The 21,808-nt window shown below is 36.1% G+C and overlaps 1 protein-coding gene across 7 annotated transcripts in view; it reads left to right on the forward strand.

Annotated features, from left to right (window-relative positions):
• GULP1 (GULP PTB domain containing engulfment adaptor 1) overlaps positions 1-21,808 on the forward strand; it is a 287,155-nt gene that overhangs the window by 69,772 nt on the left and 195,575 nt on the right. For 6 of the 7 annotated variants that reach the window (XM_087435476.1, XM_087435469.1, XM_087435474.1 and 3 more), the window contains exon 2: positions 17,212-17,343. The exons of the other annotated variant lie outside the window; for it this stretch is intronic. The gene's annotated coding sequence lies outside the window, so the exon portion shown is untranslated. The remainder of the gene's footprint in view (positions 1-17,211; positions 17,344-21,808) is intronic. 7 annotated transcript variants of the gene reach the window in all.

Below are 21,808 nucleotides of genomic sequence, written 5' to 3' on the forward strand. Positions count from 1 at the left end.
CTTTATTGTGAATATCCTGGAGAGTTCTTTGAAGTACTGCGATGGTGTTGCATTTGGTTCTCCTTCTGTGTGTTGTTTTAACCTGTTCAGGGTTTTTCATACTTCCCCTTCAACACCAATGTCGTGCTGATGTTTTCCTGTCTCATCTTGAATGATTGTAATGTTATCCAAATCCTGACGGGTTGTACGTCAGTCGTTGCAGATTCTCCTCTCTTCACAGCGCCAGTACCTTTTATTCCTATCTCTGTTAAAGGAATGGAAATGGTAACAAAAACCCTTATAATGTACCATTTTGGTTTTTTTTGTGTGTGAGTATACGATTTCTGCCATATTCTGCTGAGAATTTTCAAATAAAAATGTCATATTTCCAAACAACAAAAGAAGGGTTATTTTTTTTTTTTTCTTTTGTAGCTGTCTGACCAATGGTTACTGATTTCCTGGTAGAGGAAACTTGACTAATGTCATATGGATTTGACACCCAGTTGGGCAGGGCTGGATCAGCCAGTAGGTAGGCACCAGCCGAGGGTGTGATGGTCCACACCGATTGGCAGGTGAGTGTGGGAGTCACACCCACTAAAACCTCTCAAATAGCTGCAGACACTTCTTCGGTCCACCTCAATCATACCTTGTTAGGACATTGATTCAAGGGAAACATTGCCCATTACCCCTGGACGATGGGATAGTTGTAGGGGGGTTAATTAGATGCCTAGTATCCCCCTCATGACAGCTATTACACCAACCTCTGTGTGGTAGGAGAGCCACAGCCATTCTCACTCCTCTTGAACAAGCCAGACGCCCTATTAAGTGTTTACATGAAGGGGTTTGCCACCCGTTTTACATAGAGGCTTGACCAAACTCCTCCTTTTAAACTCCGCCCTATTGAATGCCCCAGCCACGTCCAACCGAATGCCCAGTGACATTAACTCACCGTGCATCATGAAATCCTGTCCTCGACTTATCCTCTGTGCATTTCTCTAACTGTAAGACTCTTCCTCGGTATGCATAGTTAATATAAATCCCACTTTCTGCAGGATTCGAACCTCAATCCATCTATCTAACCCCATGTGCCATTACCAGCTAGGCTACCGAGGCAAGAAAGGTTATTATTGGCAATACAGCCACAACACAATTATTAAACCAATAAAACATGATAGTATTTTTTATATATTACTCCTGTAAACCAAAAGTGTAAATAAGTGTTATGAGCTATTTGAACCCCGGACCAAATATCAAAAGCCATTTGGCCTGGAGCAAATCTGCTCATAGTCATTTTTGATAGGACCAAATTTCAAGGACCTTTTGGCATGGACCAGATGTCCCCATGGACATTTTGGACAGGACCAAATGTCCACTAATCTACTTTTGGAGCTTCAAAGTACACAAAAATATATTAAAAACACGAGAAATACCACAGTGAAAACATTGTTTAAATTTATTTACCCAAATGTTTTCCAAACATATCTGACAATGGAACCCTTTTGAGAGAGAGAGAGTGTGTGTATGTGTGTGTAAAATACCTCTTGTATTTCATAGAACTAGCGTTTCTCAGAATTCATTTTGAGAAACATTGTTCTACGGATATAACTGACTTATTGCTGCAGGTGGTATTATTGAGGATGCCTTACCTGTACATGTTTATAAACAAAACAAAACAGTGAAAGACTTAAGATTCTTTTTGACACTGAACAGATGTGAAGTTTATTCCCTTATTAGTGCCTGCAGGACTTACAAATAAACCTGTTAATAGTTTGTTGCTTGTTCTTCTAAAGTCTTAAATTAAATTCATAGATGACTCCAGGCCGTTTCACAGATAGAGTAGCTACAGTCTTCCTAGCCATATGCCAAGACATTAAATGGTTGTGTTTCTTTCACAAGCGTTTCAACGTTAAGGAGCATGGATCCTTTGTCTGTATTTCTTCCTTTATTATCTGATTTAGAAGGCTGATAGGTAATACTGGCCAATAGAGTAGAACATTTTTTGTTCCCTTTAGTGTGCAGATTGGCTTTTTCCACCAAATATATAACAATTGAAGCACGTGGAAAACTATCACTATTTACTTCCAACCAGTTAAAGGGAATAGAATACAGAAAAGGAAATTGATGCTTCATAGGAGGTGGGTTCTGTCTAATTAAAATAAACACAGATTGTAAAGACAGGTAGACAATATAGCTGTCTAAGTGATTTGAAAGCCCTCCTCACTCTTAATTTCCCAGGAGCTGTGGAAATATTAAATTTTGCAAAACTATTCCCTTCCCAATTCTCAATATCTTTTCTGTTAACATTATTGCCTATGTTTTCTTCTAGAAGACATCATTTTTATCAGCTATATCTGTAAGAATTCAGAATTATAACATCTAATTGCCTTTGGTACGTTCAAGGGTTCATTTTTATACCTTTGAAAAGTTATAGTTTGTCTCTGTGTGTGATATTTTTAGTCTGTAGAAGATGCTCGGTGCATCTCTGCATTCATAGATGCTTTGCAATAACTTTGTGGTCGCTCAGGGAATTGAATCCAATGGACAGGAACTATCGAAAGCAACGGATATGCGTCAAGTAGTGGTTGACCAGAGTTGGGTTTAGGGTGTTTGCAGGGACCGAATTATGGATGAATGTAAAATTTATCCTGTAAATTCCAACGGAGCATTGAAGGATGGTTAATAGGTGTATGGCAGGATCAGGATTTGCATTTCTGAGCTATTGCTGCCAGAGGGTAGAACGAGGACTGGGAGGAACAGTATAGGTAAGGAGAGTTAGTCCAGCTTTCAAGGTAAAGGGTTATCAGTTTCTGGCAATGGGAATGGAGAAACTGGAATAGATTCTAGAACTCTTTTGAAAGTAGAATGGACAAGATGTGGTGACAGGATATAGGGAGTTGAGTAAAAGGAAGAAATATGATGTAACTTGAAGAGTTAGTAACATTTTCCTAGGTGAGAAATTTGGAAGCAGAGCAGCTTTGGCAGTTATGAAAATAAGGGCTTATTCAGATGTCTAATTTGTGACATCTTTGGGAGCTGACCAGTGGCAATGGTTTCGCTAGTTATACATCATATGGGTGTATAATGTTGAATTTTGTAGATTGCGTTCTATTAAACATATCATATCTAATATTGCAGTTTTTCTAAAGGTATATTAAAAATCTTCAATTTACATGTGGTGGCCTTAATGTATGCTATAGCTACTTTATCATCTGTCTTATTTAGAGCTAGCCAAACTTCCTTTGTATTGCTCAGGAGAATCATTTACTATAGTGAAATAAATAAATCCTTTTCATTTCCTATCCAGTCATCCTGCTCACAGTGCTCAAGTCATAGGATGTCCTTTTGCTATTCAGTGCTTACAAATGCCAGAGAAAGCCCTGTTGGCTTTCTATTTGGGGGTTCACAGTTCTGTTATATGGAGGGGAAGTGCCCACAGAGATCACTTCCTAATTCCCAGGATTACTTACTGGTAGAGAGATGTCCATGGAGAGAATTCACAGTGGAAAGTGAAGATTTTACATTCCAAGCAGCACGTTCAAAGTACCGGGTTCATGGTACTAGGCCCTTAGCATTTACATCCGTGTCCTAGTGAAGCCCAACTAATTTGGAATGTTCTGTCTCCAGGAAGTATAAAAGAAAGCTCACATATTTTCATTCGTTGTAGTAACAAATGGACAATGATTTTACCTTTGTATGTAATTAGGTTTTAGTTTATATATGCAGATAAATAGAACAAATTCCTTGAGGACAGAGAATCTGTCTTGTTCATTGTTATATCACTACTGTCTGGACATATCCCGAAGACTCAATAAACATTGGTTAAATGAATGAATTTCAGTTACTGGAACAATGGTTTTAGTTTTTCTATCTTAGCACTTGTCTATGTCTGTGTGAACTGGCTGGGATGGATAGAAGAGAGGGCAGGTGCTGGGGAAGTTGCCTCAGCTGTAGGGCAGATAGTTGAGTTCCAGTGGGTGGACAGAAGCATAGTATCCAAGGTTACCTTAGACTACCTCCAGGCACTTTTGAGGAAATAGATTAGCTTCAGGAGTCCAGGAGGAAGCAACAGGGAGCTTCAAGCTTGTGGGTATAGTACAGCCATGGAGAATCAGATAGCATTTAATATGTAGACACCCGGGGCTTTCACAGGTGTGCTTTTTGAGGTCTAGGTCAGCCCATGTTAGCGAGTGGGATTTATATGTCAAGTTTCAGTTCCACAGGGAAAGTGCGACAAAAGTACAGTATTATCCCAGGACTTCAGACATAGGCACCAAGGTAATGATGGTTACACATGAGGCCCACAGGAGGGATGCACGATTAGGAACACAGGTCTCTACGCAGCCATGAGAAGAGGCTGGGGCTCAGAGCAGCAGCACTGTCCTTCCTCTAGTAAGAAGAGTGACCAGCATCACTGAGTGAGAAATGCAAGAGCCTAGGTGCTCTCTTCCCTGGCGTGCTTCGGTTCTCGAGTGGGTGTGTGGGGATCCTATGTGAAGTCTGGGAATAAGGATGTGGTGATGCTCCATGGGCGCACTTGTAACTAACAGTCTAGCTCCTCCTTTCTTCTTCCCCCATGGCATCTTTTTCTTTTCTTTCTCCTTTACATCCTTTCTACGTCCTATCCCTTCCTTTTCTCCCTTTAAACTTTCTGTTTCCCTTTTTTCTCATCCTCTTTCCTTCCTCCCAGCTGCAGAGTAGATTTTGTAAGTATGATAAAAGTTTGGTACCTAATATAACATAGGAAAATAAAATCTAATGTATAAGTAAGAATAATGTAGGAAAAAGGTCTGGGCTTTCTTGGAGTCGAGGGATATAAAATTGAAAATAATGTATTTTTTATGCTGTATTGATATAGTTTGTGAATACATTTAAGTTAGCCTTGAGTTACAAAAAAGCATAAAATATTTTAAGCACAGCAGAGAAAATACTGTAGATAAAAGCTGTAGATAAATTATGTTTGCTTTATTGTTCTTGTGAAGAAAGAAAAATCATAGCACACGTTTGTTTTCTTTTGCTTTTGAATCAGCTATCGAAGAACAGCTGTCTACAAATGAAGAGCATATTTTCTTTTTTGGAGACGATACTTTTCTCAGTGACGTGAGATGCGTAACAAATTTTTGTGGCCTTTTTTTCCCTTTTCACTGGAATAGTATAATTCTTTGAGAGGGTATTAATTTGATAAAATGGAAAAAAATTATGGTTACAGTGTCCTATATGATGAAGTTTTGTTTATTTGTGGTTTTAAGATTGATTCCTTAGGTGGCTGTTAAGGAGATCAGACAGAAGGGATGATGGTAGGTTTTCTTTATGCAAGGAAAAAGACTCACTCAGGTTACCTCAGTAAGGTTAAGCTTAGGGATGAAAACAGGAATCCTAAGCATATGGCCAGACTTTAAGGGAACCTGGGGAAAATGGACGGAGATTCAAAAATGGGGAGTAACCAGTGCAGCTCATCTGAGCTGATTCCCTCTCTGCCCTCTAGTGACAGAGTTGATTCTCTGCCATTGGAATGACGTAGCTCCCTTCTGTCTTTGCTTTGCCTGCTGCTAACCAACATTCTGTCTGTTCTATATAGTGTTTCTCTACCTTCTTTGGACTCAGTTTCTGATCACTCATAGTTGTTATTCTGCATGACTTCTACTGCCTCATAACATCTGTAAAGCATCTTCTCCCCAAGTGTCTTGTCTTCTGCTCCATTTACAAATAGTCTGATTCTCTTCTGTGTCATAGTTCAGAATCTGGAGCACGTTCTTGGTCATCCAGGTAATCCACTGTTGCTTTGTTTAGGTGGAGCTTTTGCACTAGGTCTCCACTTGAGCCTTAAATGTTCTATTCTTAGCTCGGGTGCTCACTCTGGTCTCCTCAGAGCAGAAGGGTTATGCTGAGCGCCTCAAGGTAGGTTTTTCTTCCAGCAGGAGGGTGAAGGCAGGACCCTCATAAATGGGACTAACAGGAATGGCAGGCATTTTTGGAGCAACAGATGGCAGGTTTGAGTATAAAGAGAAATGACTTAGGCGCAAGGAATGTAGTGGTTGGGGGACCCGCAGCACCTAGCCCAGTGAGACCTGCTCATAGTTGGCCTTTCATGTATTCTTGCCTTGACGAAGCAATCAGTCGCTGAGATATAACAGTTCCTCACTTATTTTTCCAGGCTTTCCTTGAATCTCCTTGCATATTTTAGTTGTCATCTCCCTCATTTGATTCACAAATTTGCTTTCCTATTTAATTTTCATTCACTACTTCGTGGGTTATTTTCAATTCAAAGATGGGACTTAAAAATACATTAACAACTTCTACAGGGAGTTAAATTTACTTAATAATGGTGACATCTATAAGTAGGTAAGACTCTTTCAGTTTTAAAAAGTGATCAAGATTGCATCTCACAGTGTTATCTCTATCTTGAATAAATTACTTCTCTGCGATATCCCTGAGCAGGTACTCAGAGACTACACAAGTAACAGGGGCACAAAGCAGAGGTAGAGCTTTTAAAATGAGATGAGATTGTCCTTAAATCTTTCAAATGTATGTCCTACTTCTATGTAGCTAACTTTGTGTGTGTGTGTATGTGTCATTGTTATTTTGTTTGATTTTTGGCAAGGTGGAGCTTGATGACGTATTAAGATTTTTCTCCTTTCTAGAGCTCTTTGCCTTTCCTCCCCCAAATCCTTCCCAAATATCTATTGAGCGTTTGCTATGTACCAGGCACAAAGAAAGTGACGCCATCTCTATCTAATTCAGACACACAGTAAGCCTGTGATTGCTGTGTTTTTATAATTCAGCTGGCAAGATGCAAGTAGGTTGAAAAGTACGGTTTCCTTGATTAGGCAGCAATTTTCATTGGTGTACAGCATCTGATATATTCTTTCAGACTTCACACTGTGTTCGTTTTCTTATGTAGTTGGTTTTCTCGGCAGGTACTAATTGGAAAAAAACCTTCATCATTATTTCATTTGACAATAAGGAATTCACAGCTTAGAACAGTTTTCTCACGAGAGCATGCTTTAGCCACAATGGCTGAGGGTTTTTCTTTTCCGGTATTATCAATAAACACAGTTCACCCAAAAAATGTGAAATAAAATGATAAATAGTACACAGGATTTTAGCATGCAAACTAGTGTTATCCTCTAGTTGTGAAAAGGAAGTTTAAGAGTCAGAATTCCTGAGTTGTGGTCTTGGCTCTGAAGCTTCTAACTCATCTCTCAGTATTGATTTGCTTTTTGGTAAAAGAAGGAAAACACAGCCCTACATATGAGACAGGGTGGTTTTGAAAATAAAATGTCATTATACAGTAAAAACATTTTGAAAAGTTAAAAAAACCTTACAGATTCATCACCATCAGCAGCTGACTTGGTTTGAATAGATTTCTATTTAGAAATTAAGTTAAGCATTAAGTTAGATGCAAGTGCTTAATAGGATGACATCTGGTTTAGCATTTATAATAATAAGTTGTCATTTGTTTACATGTTTGCCTCCTCTACTAGCTTAGAAGTTCCATTTCTTCATCTGTATCCCTGGTGCACAGCCCTGAGCAGGTGGTCTGGCTAACATTAGTACTTTCCTCTTAATAATAGATTCAGAGCATTATGAGGACCGCTCTTTGATCTTACTTCTTTGAACTACTCACAGCTTGGAAATTTGATATATTTGGTCTTACATGATCTATTTTCTCTCGCTCAGTGTTGAATTCTTATGAAATGTCTTTCCAAAAGTTTACATGCAAGTGTGGACTCTGATATCACTTGTTGGAAAAGGGAAATTTGGTTGTAAATTTTACCTTTTCAGCACAAGTCATAACTTCTCCTGGAATGCATCCTTTTTGGCTAGTAACATGATCTCATATTTGTATAGTACTTTACACTTTTGAAGTGCTTTCACACATAACTCCTTTGAAAATACCCCCAGGAGAGAGGAAGAAGAGGGATTGTTAGCATCATGTTGCAAGTGCTCTGTAGCTTACTTTCACCTAACATATATGAAATATTTAATTGTCAAGTGAAATTAGACTTGTCCTAATTATGATGGCATTTCCACACTTTTTATTGGTCCGATAAATCTGTGAACAAAGAAAAGGATTGCTATTTCTATGCCAAACCATATCGTTGGGTTTTGAAACCTTGGAGATTAGGCTCAGATGAGATGATTGCAATCTTCTTTGCTCACAGGTAGGAAATTATCTTCATGTATCACAGAGTAACAGAAAAATAACTGGAAAAGCTAGAGATATTTTTCATGTTTTGTCAAGATAGAAATGACTCCTGGGGCAGACCCAGTGGTGTAGTGGTTAAGTTCGCTCTCTCTGCTTTGGTGGCCCAGGGTTCACAGGTTCGGATCCCGGGCACCGACCTACATACTGCTCATCAAGCCATGCTGGGGCAGCGTCCCACATACAAAATAGAGGAAGATGGGCACAGCTCTTAGCTGAGGGCTAATATTCCTCAGCAAAAAGAGAAGTGGCAACAGATGTTAGTTCAGGGGACAATCTTCCTCACAAAAAAAAAAAACGAAATGACGCCTTTCTGATGAGGAAAATGTGTAACAGAGAAGGCTGAAGGGAAAGATGTTCATAGCTTGGGTAAATATAATGCTTGTTCATTATAAGTATGTTATATATTCATTTTATAGCATAGTCTCTATCCTATGGGGTTGGGGGAAGGAATTATTCAAATATATATTTATAATCCATGATTTTTTTCTTCAGTGATTATAGTTTATTGAATTCTGTTTGACGTTGAGGCTAAGGTCTAAAAGAGAGGGAGAGAAATGGAGAAGAAAATTCCAGAGAAGGATCAGGTGACTTTGTGGAAAAATGCATATTGAGATAGCATATTATATTTGAGTCTATTTAAGAAAAAAGGAAAATGGTCATAATTTTTTTACAAGGGAACGATGAAGAAAAATGAACTTCAGTAAGCTAAACTTTTATTTCTTTATAGCTGACGTTTGGGGAGAACTATTTGATGCCTTATGATGTTTTGTACACCCAGTCTTCAAAATGAAATTGTGAAACTGTAGACCTAAGTATCTGGTGTATTCTTAAGTCTCTTATAAAATAAAGTTGGGTTTATTTTTCCAGTTCTATAAACACTGATAGTTCAAGTTTTAATTTTTGATAGGCCATTCAAATGTCACATAATAGATATCAAATCCTCTTCAGACAATGAAAAGCTATAAAAAGTCCAGGTGTCAAAGTCAATAATTGCTCTAGAAACTTCTGTGACCATTAGTAAGGCACAAAAAATTTACTTACCTATTATCTTTGTGAAGAGCTTCAAAGAAATAGGAAATTACCTTTTTGGGTACTTTTATTGAACAATGTTTGTAGAATTTAAGTTAATTCTATTCAATTATGGTGATATTGCAATTAGTTTAGAATAGATTTAGGTTGGAGTAATTATATTCAGCTGCCAATCAGTTCTTTATTTGCTTTCATGTAAAATATGACATTAATTCGTCAGGAATGAAGAGATATTATTCATCCTATGTAATTTTTTAATTAGTAAATGCTCCACATCACCTATCACATATCAAATTTATAAATTTATATCTATCCTGAATCTGTTTATTTACAGTTGTTTAAACTGATCACATTTATACTGTCTTCAACAGAAGTGAAGATGTGATTAATACAATACTCCAACCTAAATTTGATGAAAGATTATATTATATCATTTCTTAAGAAAGAACAAACATTTTAAAGTATATAAGTTCTGCCCTCCTAATTCTGAAAAATCTATTGAGGCTCATCTGAACGTCCATATCTTTTTTCAGCTTCTAACAAGAACAGATATCTTCAAAACACCAAAAGAGTTGCTGAATAATGGTCTTGTAGACAATTTTAATTTTTTTTCAATATATCAATCAATCATTTTGGCCCATTATTATTTTATACTGTTATCTTAATTTAGCAAAAATCACATAAAAATTCAATAAAATGTATATTATACATTAGTAAATGGCATATATTTGAGAGTGACTATTTGGTTGCATTTGATTTACTTAGCTCAGTTAAGCAAAACAAAATATGTATTGGGTATCATAATAGAAAGTTCTAGGTTGATGCTTCAGGCATGGCTGAATCCAGGCACTCAGATATTTAGTTCTCTCTTATAGCTCTGTTTCCCACTGAGTTGGGTTAATTTTAAGGCAGGAAACTTAAGGACAGAATAGCCACTAGGCTTTCAGTCCTTCAGTTAGTCAACTCAAGTGGAAAGGGATTCTTTCTTTCTAAAGAATTTTAGAAAAAATGTTGACTTGATTTTCCTTGTTTTGACTTAGTCCACATTTCCGTTCTTGGGTGAATAATTATGATCAGGGTCATGGTGCTCTCATCGGCCAGTCCTGGAACTAGCACCAAGTCACCCTCAAGCAAACATACCTATCAGGAAGGAGGGAAGAAGTGTATGTCTGCAAAGGAAACCCAGGGTGCTATTATGAGAATGTGGTTTTGTGTTTTGTGTTTTTGTTGTGGGTTTTTTTGGTGGGGATGTGGTGGTAGTGATAGAAAAGCATAATATATGTATATACTAAATTAAATGAAGACTGAAATGTGTACTGTTATGTGAAAATACCACTGAGCAAAAGAGCAGCAGTTTAACATAGCATATTAATATTTGATATTAGCATAACATAACAAATGATTGCACAACCTTGATACTGAACATGTTTGATTGATGTAGAAATGCCTTAAAACATAACCAATCATCTTATAAAATACTTGTGATGATAGCATCTCTGAGACTATTTCCTAATCTGTGAAATAATAATGGTTGGTGAACAGTAGACATTTATACACTTTTTTGTGTTGAATTATGTTGATACAGACGGTATTGCAGATTTTATTGAACAGTGTTTGTATAATTTAAGTTAATTTTATCCAATTATGGTGATATTGCAATTAGTTTAGAATGGAGACAAGGATTAGTAAAACTTCCCTTCACATCCCCTGCCTTAACTGTGGGAAGTTGGAACACTGAATTACAGCTCAGCAAAATTTGCCTTTAAATACATTACTCATTTCATGGATATTAACATGAATAAAATTAAACTCCACAGGACTGGAAAAATTAAACTAATCATGTTTTATGTAATCCGAGTTAATGAATGCTTTCTGGCTCAATTTTTCATTAAGGAATTCACCACAGTTTCTTGATTTCCTTCATTTGAACAGCCTCTATTGTGTGGCTATTTACAAAAAAGCTTAATAAGAACCTTTATTGAATAGGTGCTTTATTTCCATACACACTGAAATATATTTATGTAGTTTTATAGCTTTTGGTAAATATAAAATCTTTTGGTGGTAATATAAAATCTTTTAATAATGAAGTGTAGCTTTTAGCGTAGCTGTTTTATAAATATTTTCTTTAATCACCTGGATATGTTTTAATATATTAAAATACTACAGTAACGTATAGAGACTCATAATTTTCGTCTTCTGAAATGAAGGAAGGAAGGAAAGAAGAGCGAAAGAGGGAAGAAGGAATGAAGGAAGAAAGAAAGGAAAGACGGAAGGAAGGAAGGTGCTTAAAATGTGGGGAATATTTGGAAAAAGTTAGATGAAATTCTAATTCTGTTGCTAAAGAACTTGGTGTTGAAATCCATATTTGCAATGTTTTAGAAATAGTCCTAATGTTAGATGATAAACTAAATAAGATAATTAATTTAAAAAATTATACCTAATTGAATCTATAAAATATATTAGACAAGTAAAATTTTAACCACTAATAGAATAAAATTCTTTGTTACCTTTGATAATAACTTAATGGCTTTAATGCCTTTGTATCAATTCATGGCTAAGGTCTTAATGTAAGGATTAACAACTTACCTTATTTTGTAGGTAAAGTATATAACTAACGTTAAGGGAAACCAGCCTTGCCTAATCTAATGCAAGTTTTGAGTGAATGAATAGTTATCTGGGAGAAGAGCAATGAAGGCAGAGGAAATAAAAAGTTCAAAGGTCCTGAAACATAATGTTTGTATCAAAATCTCAGAAAACCTCATTAAAATATCATAAAAATAAAAACGCTCCAAAAGGAAAATAAAAATTATAAAATAAGTATTTAATAAACACATAAAAGTTGTGCTTTACTTGCAGTTAAAGAAGTATACATTTCAGAAAAAGAGACAAATTTTTGACAATCAAATTGTCAAAAGATTAGAAAAAGATCATTGCCGCCAAGTGTGGTTGAAATTAGCATTATCGTCTGCTGTTGGAAGTCTTTGTCGGTATGTCTTTTTGGAAAACAACTTGGTGATATGCATGAAAATACTTAAAAGATCAAATACGTTTTGACCTAGTAATTTCACTTCTAAGAAGCCATAACAAAGGAATAATTTGAGATGAGCACAAATATTTCTGTACAAAGATATGTATTGAAGTTTTATTTATAATGTGAAAGTATGGAACCTTTATACAATCCAACAGAAGTAATAATAATTATCGTGAGTTACTAAGTCCTATTTTTATGTACCAGGCAGTGTGATTACTGCTGTGTATGGATTATCTCATTCGTTTCTTTCTAAATTCATATGATGTATAGTCAGTATTTATTTGTTAATTTCCCCACAGCTGTGTTGGTAATAGGCCAGATTTTCCTTGGTGGAACTCACCTTTCATCATGTGATTTAGGAGAATTGACCATATCTGTATCTCCTGGCCTAAGCCAGTTGATGATTCTACACCCCCAGTGATTGGTTAGGGATGTGCATGTCACCGTATTGGCTCAGACAGAGTAAATCCCACAACTTTTGATTACTGACTGAGGGAGAAAGACTCTTTTTTCCTTAACTCTCACTCTTTTTGCTCTGGCTCCCTTGCTCTTTCTCATTAATGCTCTCGCGCTCTTTCTTCTTTCTTTTTCTCCCTCCTTCCTCCAAACATTGCTAAGATTACCATCCTTTTCCCTGGTCAGATTTATTTTCTTCTTTGAATTTCCATTGCATTAAAAATGTACCTCTACCCTGGTATGAATTTCACTCTGCCATACATCATACGTTAACTCAAGTAAATTTTTAACCTGTGGCCATTTGTCACTACTTGGGATGCCTTTCGGTGCCTAGGCTGCGTTTTCCTTAAAAAACTCTTAATATTTGAGAGATCAGAGTTTGTGGATTGTTATTGTTAAAAAAGACCCAAGACTCTACCATAACCTATTTAGGCTGAAAAATATAATAACCAAAACTTACACAGAAAATGACTTGTGTTTTTCACTGATTTCAGCAGGAAGAGTGAATGACTTGATAATTGTTCTCCTACTTGTTCTAATTAGGAAAATTTCCTGCTGGTGACAGCTTCAAAGCTAAAAGTTTCATGTCAAATGTAGAGGAAAGAACTAGATTGAATTTGTTTTTAAATTGGTAAATTAAAAATTTTTTATTAATTCTGAAACAATTTGTCATGTCTTATCCACTATCACTTTTTTCTTTACCATACTGAGAGCTGAGGGTAGAGAACTTAGAACGCATGTAGAACAATAACAGGTGGTGTGACTTCCTTGTCCAGGCAGACGTCTCTGAGAAGAGGAAAGCCTGGGATCAGAGTGGTCTTAGTCTCGCTCTATTCTCATATAAATTAAATTCAAAGGACCATTCCAGTTTTACGTCTTAAAAATATGAATGCCCTGAGTCTATTTCTATTTTGCATTACCACTTAACAAATATACACAGATTTCTAAGAAGCAATTTGCTTGTCTCACCTTCTCTCTTTCATGGTCTCTTCAGAGCCATATTTGCCACATGATCTTCCTAAAACACATATCTTATTGCACCACTTCCCAGTTTTATCATACTCCCATCGCCTTTAGGATAAAATCCAAATTTCATAGCATGGCAGTCAGGAGTCTTCTTGGTATGGCCTTACTTTACCACTAAAATTTCTCATACAACAGTCTCCGATAGTATCCTACTTTCAAATCGTGTGTACCTAAGTACTTGCCTTTCCTTGAAGGTGGCATGTTCTTTGCTTATGATGTTCCTTCTGCCAACTGTGGCCTTTTCCAGTTTCTTCTCTGGACAACTTCTAAAGTGAAAGTTCACAGATTCCATCTTTTTTAAGGAAGACTTTCCTGAACCTTCTCTATGTTTCTTCAGCACCTGACCTCGCCATTAACATAGTCCTTATCACGTTGGCAAATGGAAAGGAGGAGATAGACTTATTTTCCTCTCCCTAATGACTACTGCAATTGGGCATTCAGTAGGTGCTCAATGAATATTTGTTTAATGAACTAAGTTAATTGTCCAACTTTACTTTCCTTAGAGCATAGGGGTATAGTTATTACTATAGATATGCCACTGCCACAATAAGAAGACTAGAATGCATAGGAAATGATTGCCCCAAGCCGCTTATGATAATTATCCCAAGTCACTATGTTTGTACTCTTTATCTAGGGCATTAGGGTGAAGACATTTGAGAAGACATCTTTAAGAAAAGTTGCTAAGGCATTTGGATTAAGATGTTAAGGCATACTAAGGCATTTGGACTTTGTCCACGGGGTGGTATGGCCAGATTACTTGTTAGAGAAATCCTACTGATGTGTTGGTGAGGATGTAAACTGGAAGACAAAGCAAAATGGAGTCTTTTGTATTAAGTAGAATTGAATTTATTCTGATTTAATTGCAAATAGATAGTAAGGGAAACAAGAGGGATTAATAATGCCAGGTTTCTGGCTTGAGCATTTAGAATGAAAATTGTACTGTGCACTTAATTAACATCTCAGGACAAAGGGAAAAAAAGGAAAGAAGAAAGAAAATCATGGGCCAAAGATCTGATTTTGAATATTTTGAATTTAGATGTTTGTGGGAGATAAAAAATAGATATCCAGGAAAACTTTTTTTGGCAACATTTTGCAAATTAGTTTCAAATATTGGTAAATTCTTGGAGCTAACTATAAAAAGAAAAATAAGTAAAATGATTTTGAAAAAGTTTTAAGATCATGATAATGGTGGTCTCTATTTCATTTGGTGACCAGTAGAAATATCTTTTAGCCTGTCTTGTTTGTTTAGGTTGGTTTTATTGTGTGTGAAATATTTAAAGATGTAAGTGTTACATTAAAAAATTGAAGTATCAAGTCATATTGCAATGTTAATAATTTTTTTTTAGACTAATACTATTGGGAAAAATGAAGGTTTTGGTAAGGAAATGGTTGGCTTCATTTAATTTCATATACATCTTCAAATTTCATGACAATATGTAATAATGGTGGCAAACTATCAAATTGGGTATATTATGTTCATACTTAAATTTTAAAAATCATTCAGATTGGAAACCAGGATTTTATATTTTAAAATAAAAATATGTTCAAAAGAGCAGCTTGGCAGCACATCTCACTTTTTGCAAGAATATTTAAAATGCTCTTTATATGAACAAATTTAATCATATCTGACATGGAATAATAGATCCACTTCAGGGTGTATGTCATTTTCCTGTAAGAAGACAAATAGAAGGAGGCAGAAGTTCACTCTTGTTTTTTGATGTGGGTATTTTTGTGCTCTTTTTTATTCTGTCACATTGCATAAAATATTCTAGGTTGAAAAGTATTTCCCGCAGTAAGACTGGATTTTAGTCAATCTGAGGTAGAAATAAAAGCTGTGGGTATGTTAAGTTGAATTAACCACTTTAAGGAAAATATTTGCTTTGATATAATATTTAGGAATGGGATTTGTTTGAACAGTGTGGCTAACAGAGTTACTTATGTGATCTTGGGTGATTTCTATCTTATTTCTTTTCATGAGACCAATATTTGCACAAAATAAATAGGGAAATTATCCTTATACTAAAAAAGAACTAATTTTGTCTCTCGTTTTCTTCCTTCTCCTCAAGACAAATAAAAAAGAAAAAATGATCTGGTTAATCACTTTGGAAATCATGACATAGTTTCACAGTTACCTTTAAGCTGTGTCATGTTTGAAATCTCCTGTTCAAAGCTGGAAGTATGTGATAATGCAGCCTTTACATTTTGAGGAAAAACAAAATGAAGTATATGATTTATGCACCCCAAGATTCAGTAAGGGCTAAGAGAATACCATATGATTTAATAAATAATAGCATCACTGGGTAGATAAACATTTTTTCACTAAAATTATAAAATATCTATAAATGGCCTTAAAATATACCCTGCTTATATTTTAATTCAAATTTGAAAATTGTTGCCTTGTGTGGCAGATGCTGTTGATGATCTGCCTATAACCTCTGTCTCTTAGCATTTCCCAAATAAACTCACTTACTTGAATTTTTACCGCAGAGTTTGCCTGTGGGGCCACCTAAACTAAGATCCCTTCTTTCTTTCTCTCTAGAGTTATGTTAGAAAATGAGAGAGAATAGGGTGAATAAATAGATAAACAGGCCTCCAAAGAAAATTGTGGCTAAGATGTAAAAAGATAGTTTTCAGAATATTCATGTGGATTAGATACAAACAAAAAGGCAGAAATAAAATATTTGAGATCTGTCTTTAGTCTATAATTTGAGAAAATCAAAAATATAGGTGTGGCTTTACCAATGGGCTGTATCAAAGTTATGGAGGGAGGCAGAACAAGAGTCAGATATGTTTCCATATTTTTGCCAAAAAAAGAAAAAAAGCAGTTTTTGCTGTTTGGCAAGAAGAGATACTATACTGTGAATTTTTTTGCTACTATTCGAATTTGTGTCAGAGGTACATTCGCAATGACTGAATTAAGGTAAGGCATAATTGTGCTTTCGCATCTGGAAGGACTTTTTCCTCTTGTCTGTTCGCATAAAAACGTAAAAATCTTAACGAGCTGCTATGTCTGTTCTAGTGACAATGTGAGAATGATTAGAAGGATAAGCTACCTAAATGCTTCTCCATAGCAGTCGAAGTGGAATCAAAGTTAAAATAGATCAGTGCTTTCTAGAATTCTGTTTTACCTTCTTAATCAGGGACAGAGTGGGCACTTGGTTAGTCTAAATAAGTAAAGGAGATGGCTGGGGCTAGCTGTTGTACAGCCTGAGGGAGAAAGGTGTATGCAGTCAAACAACCATCACTGTGTGTTGATAGTAACATAACCCTGAGTTAAAACATTTAACTTGTTATCTAGCAGTCTTGCTATTTGCCCTTCTAGCAATCTGTTACTCTACCTTTTCAAGAAAAATTCCATGCTTTACCATTGTTTTCCTATGATTAGGTAACTTTCACAAGAAACGTAATTAAAATTAAAATTAAAACACACGTAAATGTAATTATTGATTAATTCTACTAAGTCCAATTTTAATTTTATTTTTAGTTCTATGTGATTGCATCTGATGTACATAGGAGAGAAAGTGACTGAAGGAGAACTCAGATAGCAGCTGCATGACTGAAACTGTCCAAAGTCAAGTGTCAGTACAGTCTTTCAACTATATTTGAGTATACCCAGGTAAGAATACGTGGCTGTTTGTTTATATACTTTCCACAATTTTGAAAAAAGATTTGAAAAGATGTTTTTGTTTTGTAGCACATATTAAAAAAGATATAAAATGCTAAAATACATAAAAACAAAATAAAATTAAAATAATGAAAGAACCTGTTTTCTAAAAATAACTTCTGTTACCATTTTGTTCTATATCATTTGATTTTTGTTTTGTTGGTTTTTCCCTTTAAACAAAGTTGGAATAATATTATGTGTATTCTTTATTGAATTTCTTTATTATTTTTGTGGCAAATCTATTTTGTTCTATTTGAGAATATGAATTAATGTTTTGAATTTTCCATTGTATTTGTTAATATAAAGTTAAATGATTTAAAAATATTTTTTAGATTGTGTTTATTATTCAGAGAATATCCTTATAGATAAATTGAGATATACATCTCTCATTTTTGCATTAGTAGAGTTACTAAAATTAGCATCACTGGCTCAATGGCTAAAATAATTTAAAAGCTTTTTACTCTTATTGCTGAATTTACCTCCAGAAGTTGGTAATGAGTTACAGTTTTCATTAGCCATTTTTGAAAATGTTTGTTTACCCATTGACATATATTTTCATTCAAAGAATTTCCCTAACAAAACCTAGCTTGTGTTGAAGAAAAAATTCAAAATTACGTTAAGATTCTAAATTTTGGTTGCAAGTAGTAGCATCCTCTACTCACTAAGCCTAGAAGAAAATTGAACATTATATATGCATAATCTTTCCATACTATCTAAAAATACATTATTTATAATGATAGCAAGTATACATTTATTTAATTAATATTTATTTAAAACTTATTATTGCACTAAGCCTAAGCACTGTGATTATTTGAGCAATGGTGGTGGTGATGGGAGACCTTAGGGACAGGAAGGTACAGAAATAGTTTCTTGCCTCTCCTAGTTTTCAATAAAATGGCAAGATAAGAAACATATTTTAGTTCCTTAGGTACAGGGAGGATGTACTAAGTGCCAAGATAGAAGTAAAAGTAAAGGGCAATTGCTGATGATAATACTTTCAGCTTGGGAATTGAAGAACACTTTACAAATGAGAGACCAGTTGAGTTGTGCTTTCAGGGTAGGTAGAACTTCGGCAGGTGAACATTTAAATAGAGGGCCAAGTTGGAGCAAAGATATAGAGCTGAGAAAGCACAGGGGATATTCAGGAAATTGGAAAGATAGGGTAGATATATCAGAGTAATGGGAAATATGTTCTGTGATTTGGGTTCCTATACTTAGGCATTTATATTTCATCATTATATGATGAGGGACAATTGCGAGGGAATACAATGAGCCATGCTGCCCTTTAAGAAGCTTAGTCTAGAAGTGATATGTGTGTTAGACCAGTGAAGAGAGCAAACCCAAAGGAAGGAAGAATAGTTTGTAGGCTTTTCCTTTCATTTTCATCAGCATCTGTTAAACACTTGCTATTTGCCAGGCACTATGGTAGGAACTGAGAAAAGAAGATGAAGTCATAATCTTTACTCCTGAGGAGCTTATAGTGTAGTGGATGAGACATACATGACAAACAAATGAATCGAATACACCATGACAGTGTGTAATGATTGAATCATATTCAAGGAAAGACTAGTTAGTAACTAATTATGTTGAGATGCAGGTACTGGGTTATCAACTGATGAGGTTTTCCCAGAGACATTGAGTCTGAACAAGGTTGCCCAAGAAGCAACGTTTCTAACGCTGCAAAAATTCAAACAGGAAGCAATGGAAGCTTTATCTAGGGTAAGAGTAGTGTAAATAAAAAACAAAGCAGGGCTAGAAGTGGTGGGAGGTTAAGGAGAGGGTCTTGTATCTTAGGCAAGAGCAGCATGTTGATGGCATTAACAAAAATGAGGAAAATATGGCAAAAGTGGGATTTATTTTTCTTTTAAAGGGTTGCTTTAATCACTAGCACCAATTTCTTTTCTTTTTTGCTGGGGAAAATCGCCCTGAGCTAACATCTGTTGCCAGCCTTCCTCTTTTTTTTTCCCTCCCTAAAGCCCCAGCACATAGTTGTATATTCTAGTTGTCAGTCCTTCTGGTTCTTCTCTGTGAGCCGTTGCACAGCATGGCTAAGGACAGACGAGTAGTGTGGTTCCGCACCTGGGAACCAAACCCAGGTCACTGAAGTGGTGAGCAATCCAAAGTTTAACCACTAGGCCATCAGGGCTGGCTCAAAAGTGGGACTTTTGTGTTGGTAAAATAATAGGTTTCAGGGGCTGGCCTGGTGGCGTAGCGGTGAAGTTCATGCGCTCCGCTTTGGCGGCCCGGGGTTTGCTGGTTTGGATCCTGGGCGCAGACCTACACACTGCTCATCAAGCCATGCTGAGGCGGTGTCCCACATAGAGCAACTAGAAGGATGTGCAACTATGACATACAACTATCTACTGGGGCTTTGGGGAGTAAAAAGTTAAAAAGGTGGAAGATTGGCAACAGATGTTAGCTCAGGGCCAATCTTCCTCAAAAAAAATATATATATATAATAGGTTTGGTTTTGAATACTGAGGATTTTTCTGTCCTCTTCTCTCACCATGTTTGCTCATAGCTTTGCTAGAGCACCTGCAGCATTTTAAAATTTCATTGCAATTCCTTATATAATTGAGGATTCTTTTATTTACTATTAAAAGTGGTTTGAGTTTTCCTTCAAATGAAAGTACATGTATAATAAGAGTAAAAACAAGTTACACCAAACAAAACATATGAAATATCAAGTAAAGACCTAATTTGATTCATAGCCACTGTATATATAATTTAGCTTTAGCCTTTCCAGCAGTCTCAAAAGCAGATATGTGTTCTTGCCCTAAGAGCTGAGATAAACTGAACATAAAAGTCTTAGTATAACGGACGGGAAAAGTGTCCTTACCACTTAGAGGTGCCTTAAATATTGCATTGTTGAAAGGAGAGGGAACTTTGTTAATAGATAGTTATAAGTAAGTAAGTTTATGGAAGTTCGGAATTCAGTTTCTCCAGGAAGTCTTTCCTGACTTTGGGTACCTGGATCAGGTCTTTCTCCCGTGTGCCCTATACCTTCACTCCATTTCCATTCCTCTGCTATACCACACGTTGTGGCCTAGTCTATCATTCCCTGAGACTATAAGATTCTTGAGGACTATGTCCTCATTTATCATTACAGACATAAATTTATATCTAAGTAAAACTCACCATAATGTTTGTTTTATACAGACGCTCCATAAATATTACTTACATGCAAAATTGAATTCTTTTCCATGGTTTCTCTTAATTATTGTTGACCTAGATGTTTTTGTGAGCTGCATATTAGTTTTCTGTTGCTGTGTGATAAATCACTTCAAAACTGAACAGCTTAAAACAGTGCTTGTATATTATCTTACAGTTTCTTTGGGCTACAAATCTGGGCACAGCTTAGCTAGTGCCTCTGGCTCTAGGTCTCTCACATTATTGCAGTTAAGCTGTCGGCATTTTGCTGAAAGGATACGGGTTAGCTCATGGTATCAGAAGGTAATCAGATGAAACAGTTCTCAGGAAAGACAGGAGCCAGAACTGTTCGGGGGATCTAGAAAGCAGGAAGTGGAGAGAGACTGTGAAGACTACTGCCATGGAGCTAAATCTGGACTAATAGGGTGTTTTAGTGCTTTTCTTCCCACATTCACAAAGGGAGTCTGCATGGCTGAGTTTGAATCATTCGCCCTCTGCCAGGAACCACGGCACTCAATTAACCATTCTCCGAGACTGCCTGCATGTGGAGAGGGTAGGTTACCAAAAGGAACTTCAAAGTTCTGCGACCAGGATGGGAGGAAGATGTGGAGCAAGTGAAAACAATGGATGTTTGCTAAAACCCTTCTTCAGAACTGTCATTCAAAAGCCATCAAATTGTAATGGCAATGAAATCTCAAATAATAAAGATTTTGCCAGTAAAATTAACATAGATAAAATAATAGTGTTGCTCAAGTTTTGATAGATATCTACTGTTATGAAAAATTTATTTGTTCTTTCTTTTACACATATGTTTATTAATTGCCGGTCCTGTGCCAATTGTTGTCTTTAGCAGTGAACATAAAATTGTAACAATAGAACTGGTTCTTGCTTTGCATGGAGTTTAGAGTCTAGTGAGACTTGAAATACAACAACTGATATATTACAATAAGTCTAGAATGGGACTTGTGTTAGTTTTCTAGAGCTACTGTAACAAAGAACTGCAAACTGGGTGGCTTTAAACAACAAAAATTCTAGATGCTAAAAGTCTGAAATCAAGGTGTCAGCAGGGTCATGCTCCCTCCAAGGACTCTTGGGGAGGATCCTTCATTGTTTCTTCCAGCTTCTGCTGGCTCTTGCTATTCCTTGACTTGTGACAGCATCACTCCAACCTCTGGTTTCATGGTCATATGGCCTTCTTCCCTGTGTGTTGCCGGGTGTGTCCTCTCCTCTCCTTATAAATATACCAATCATTGGATTTAGGGTCCAT

The sequence above is a fragment of the Ceratotherium simum genome, chromosome 9 (genome assembly GCF_057802395.1).
Source record: "Ceratotherium simum simum isolate JZ-2026a chromosome 9, ASM5780239v1, whole genome shotgun sequence".
NCBI classification, from domain to species: Eukaryota; Metazoa; Chordata; class Mammalia; order Perissodactyla; family Rhinocerotidae; genus Ceratotherium; species Ceratotherium simum.